This window comes from Varroa destructor, unplaced genomic scaffold, assembly GCF_002443255.2.
Source record: "Varroa destructor unplaced genomic scaffold, Vdes_3.0 BEIS01000002.1, whole genome shotgun sequence".
NCBI lineage: Eukaryota > Metazoa > Arthropoda > Arachnida > Mesostigmata > Varroidae > Varroa > Varroa destructor.
In genome coordinates this window covers 4,347-9,162 of record NW_019211455.1, presented here as the reverse complement: position 1 = coordinate 9,162, position 4,816 = coordinate 4,347, and the positions used below count along the sequence as shown (strand labels likewise).

General features: G+C 40.8%; 1 long non-coding RNA gene across 2 annotated transcripts; it reads right to left on the bottom strand.

Annotated features, from left to right (window-relative positions):
• Nucleotides 1–443: 443 nt before the first annotated feature.
• Nucleotides 444–4,597, bottom strand: LOC147757204 (uncharacterized). 2 transcript variants are annotated; one of them, XR_015321188.1, is made up of 2 exons: nucleotides 1,589–4,597; nucleotides 444–1,310 (listed from the first exon to the last, which is right to left on the bottom strand). It is a non-coding gene; the product is annotated as an uncharacterized LOC147757204 (long non-coding RNA). The 2 variants fall into 2 exon arrangements; XR_015321189.1 differs by having other exon boundaries at nucleotides 1,950–4,597.
• Nucleotides 4,598–4,816: the final 219 nt, after the last annotated feature.

Genomic DNA, 4,816 nt, shown 5'->3' with positions numbered 1-4,816 from the left:
TAAATAAAATATTTTGATAGGCCAACCTCTACGATAATGCTGGCAGCAACAAACTACGAAAAAAATATGAACTTAAGCAAATTTAGGACATTGTGCGAATGGACTGAGTGTATAAGTACGCATGCGTGTGAAGGAGAGCATTAGATCGGCTGAATCTCTATCTTTTAACAGTGATGAACGTGTGTACTTAGCAATTCGCCCATTTTCTACCTCAGGCCCAGGTATCTCTGAGCCGTAGGCCAGTCACGGTGAAAAACAAAACAAGTGTCGTCAAATCACACGGTGTCTGCCTATACAGTCCTCTTTGATAAACAAATAAGTAATGATGATACCTATGGCTAAGGATATTCAACTTTACAAGTCCAATTCGACTGTAAATGGAAATACACTAGTCGGTTCAGTAGAGCACCGGTGAACGACTCCGGAAAAACATGCAGAGACAGTTGCTTTTTCTGTTGTATTTTATTTTCAAACAGCTATTATCATTATGCGAATTTTTTGTTGACTACAGAGTTAATAACGTCGTCATATCTGGTTATTTACTTCTCGAGGCCCTGCTTCCTGTCCCGGCCTAAGCAGGCAAATCGTGTATCATAGGTTATATATACACGTCGTATATATATTACCTCATGCCGGTTCGTGGCGATATAGATATCGTTCATGAGCAGCAGTCTTGGTAGAAATGTCGGCCCTACCCTTGTAAGCGGTGAGCTGACGTCACGTTCCGCAGAACACACAGCACAACGCTTGGCAACGATGCTTGCGATTGGTCTGTTTCAGTAAAACTTGAGACTCGCGCCAGTCAGAGTTCAGCCAGATATCGGGCGCGGCTTGCTCAGTGAACGACAGCTGGCGTTGTCCGACATTAGCCGAGATTGTGCTAGTCTCCTGAGGTTTCCCTGGCCCGAGTCTTGGTTTCAGTGACCGCTACTGATACTCTCGCTGCCTCCGCACGAGCAACCCAGGTGTCCATTCTCACCCAGCTTGCATCGATCGCGCAGGGGAATGGGTGAATTGCACGTACCAACCATCACAATAATATAAACGTAACAAGTATGAGCTTGTATAGAACGGAGCCAATAGCAAAGTCGGCGGAGAAGACCCGCTTGATGGTTGGAAGAGCACAATCATTTCGCCATATTATAAACAATAGCGTTCAAGAAGACACAAGTATGATGATGAACAATATTAGATATTTTAGGAGTTTTGATAAAAGCGTTGTTTGTTGCTGTTGCTATTTATGACAGTTGTGTATGCGAATATTTGTAAGACAGCAACCAACTTAACACAAATGTTGATGTAGTTTCAACCTAAAAGTACAAAAGGATCCCTTACTCAATAAAAGGCAAAATAGAGGTTATTCATTGCCAATGAACACATTAAATTTTTACAATTATATATAATGTTATATATTACATACTCTTACATAATAATTTATATAAAATGTTTATAGCAAAAAAATGAACGGCCGTTTTAGAGCTAAACGGTGTTTGGTTAGAAATTTCAATTGGAATAGTACGTTTGCAAGCACTTTTTATTTAAATAAAACAATATATCGCTTATTTAATAAAAAATCTTGGACGCGTACCGAATATACGTAATTTTTTCACGACATCACAAGTGACAATTTCGAACGCGTGTAAACTAGCACAGATGAGCATGTGTATGTTGGCGCTCAGCTCATGGTCTACAAAACTATAGACAGAATATTTAGCTTTCCAACTTAAGTCGATCAAGGTAATGAAAGTATATTCGCATAAGTTATTGGCTGTATCCTACCCAGAATCATTAAGAGCTAACGCTTGAATTCATGTCGGCAAGGGAGTCTGCTAGCAATCTCTGAGACTCACAAGTGCCCAGTATATTAACTAACATGGCTCGTACCAGTCGAATAGTCATACCTATTTACAATACGTACGTAAATATGCAACAATTGTCAAGTTACTCACATTTTTTCCTGACATTAAGAACGACATTTGAGTATTGATGAATTTATGATACGATTGTTTATAGCTCTGTAACTGCAAGCTAGGCACAACAATCCATTATATATAGCATACAAAGAATCCCACTGAGGATTTAACTCACTGAGTTAATCACTGGAAGATCGAGGGGTTTTTACCCGTTGACGCTTGCTGAGATGACGCATACATCATTATAAAAAATAGGTCCTCTAGATGGCCACATCAATATCGCAATCAGGAGAGGTAGAAGCTTCATAGAACAATACTACCAGTTTTATACCCCTCAAGCAGATGTCTTTTTATCGTTTTTGTAATCCTGCTGTTCACTGTTTTTTTTTTTTTGTTATTTATATACTTTTTATCCTCTCAAAGATGTTTGATCTCTCAGATCTTTGACCAGACATAACCTGAGTTACAAGTCGTTTTCTATAACAACTGTTTTTCAATTCCAAAATTTCTATTTATCTATAATTTTGTATCTATTATGAGGTTCATGTGGTTTGTAATTTGTATGTAAGTTTATTTTGTTTACCAGATCAATAAGTACCACTAACAATCTAGGGCCAGTTATTATGATATACCAAGAAATAACTAACGAAAAGTTCAGTCCGAAGAAACATTTTTTAAGTGACGCCAATAGCAGAATTCATCTTAGAATACCTTCGTGATCGTGATCGTCGCTAATTCTTTAATATATTTCCTTTTCATTCTTGCGTCACGTTATAAGACACGTTGCGTACGATTTTCCAAACAGTTGCCTTCGCCACCGTTGAAGCTCTATCTCGCTGTCGGTCTTTTGATGAATTACTCTAAGCGTTTTAAGTCTGGTAGAGACGTTAATCGTTGATTCAGACAGGAGCAAAAAATAACTTAATGTTTTAAGTTTTACATCCAGTACCGTAGTAGGCATTACCAAGTCACCAAAAAAAGAAACCAGAATTTAATTAAAGTGGACCGCCCACTCATTGTCAACTTTGAGTAGATAGGTCTCCGTGATAGTGCAATGGTAACGTGTTTGTTTATTAAACTTAGGATTACATGGTGATCTAGGTACTCAATCGAGCATAGACATACAGTTTGCTTTGCGCTGGGACCCAACCGTTCGAAGTGTGCCCAGCGACCTGAGTAGCGGATTCGAAAAAACATGTATGACTTTTCGGCACAATACCGAAACATCCATCCATAGTCTGGTGTCATCAAATGCTGTCTGCATTAGAGTTCTTGTTTTGGTGTGTTGCGCATGTCTGGGAGTCTATCAATGGGCTAACCATTATGCAGTCGGTGCTGCGTGTCGATGTTTGCTTCAATCTGTCTGCCTGGTTCTGCAAGGCGGGTTAGTGGGGTCGCTCTTTCCACGAGACAAACCCACTAGTCAGCAGCAGCTGAGCTAAATATACCCGTATCGCCCGCAACTAGTTGTTCTAGCCGCACAAGCGAGCTGTCGTGTTTCGATGGTGTTGTCTGCCGGAGTCGCCGACGAATGGAGCTCACTAACAATGCAGAGCACCGACTGTACTTGGCAGTAGGAACAAATTGTTGGATTAAATAATAAGTGGATCAATGGCAATGCTGTGCTGATTAGTGGTTAAAGTGATGATAGCTATAGCTCGTAACAGCGCTCCTTGCGGCTCGTTCCTTCTCCGTCATTTTTACATTGGTGCAGTTTGCGTATTGACATTTGTACGGCCCTGATCGCTACTACTCTAGCGCTAGTTCATGGTGTAGTTCTTGCCAGGACTTCTTCTTGACTTGACTGTGTGTCTATCTCCAACTCGTGAACGACAGCTTCTACGCGCGGCATGAGGAAGACAGGTAGCGGGCGTGTCATAGGCAAGTACTGGAGTACGAAGACAGCACCGGAAACAGTAACAACAGCTAGAAATCAATCAACGAACTGCACCTTGCCAATAAGGCTTTATTTTATGACGATTAAAGTTACTTGTCGGCGTTTTCGCCATTCACCGCATGTAGAAAGGCACAGTGAATTGGTGGGTATCTAGAAGGGACCTAAATGACCAGCAGAAAATTTTTCGCATTTAAACTAAAACCAACGAACGAGATAGAATGGCCGTTCTGATACGGTTACACAATTTGCGATCTTCCCTATATTGTCACCGGTCAGGTATAAAGCCAAAAATATAGCATGTGCAAAAATAGACATGTAAACTTCATTACAGAGTCACATCTCCTAAAAGTAAACGATCACATAAATGTGCGCCGGACGAGTAAAGCGGCTGTCCTGCAGTCACATTCACGAGGGGCGAAAGCATCCAGGGCGAACAGAGATATTCACGTGGGAAATCCTTCTCTAACCATATTTCATTAAATGCTAAAATTTGCTGACAGCTGTTGCCAACAGAATTATCGTCCTACCGTTAAGGAAATGTCATTTAACAAAAAAAAAAAACTGTCTAGATTATACACCGACACGAGGCGCTGTTTGCGAATGACAACCCAGGTCACTTAGGAGAGAGAGGTCCGCGAGTCAGCCAGCGATACGGTCGTTACAGGATGACAAACGTGTGATTACTGGCTTTCGCTCGTGCTCTCATGAGCGCTCATTCGTTCTAATAAAATATGCTATGCCACAGCTTTTCTTATCTACGATAGCTTTCATTCTGTCCAACATTTGGTCGTTTATATGCACACAAACACGCAGGGTCATGCAAATTAAGCCCTTCACTGACGACTCACCAAGTAGTGAGAATCAGATGGTGTGGGTAGATTTTAAATTGTATATATAAGCGAAATGTATGCATTTATTACCGAGAATCGATACTCAAGGGTGAACAGGGAACTATTTCGAAACTTCTAAATTGCTCCGAAGTGATACCGAAGGTCTGGATGGACTG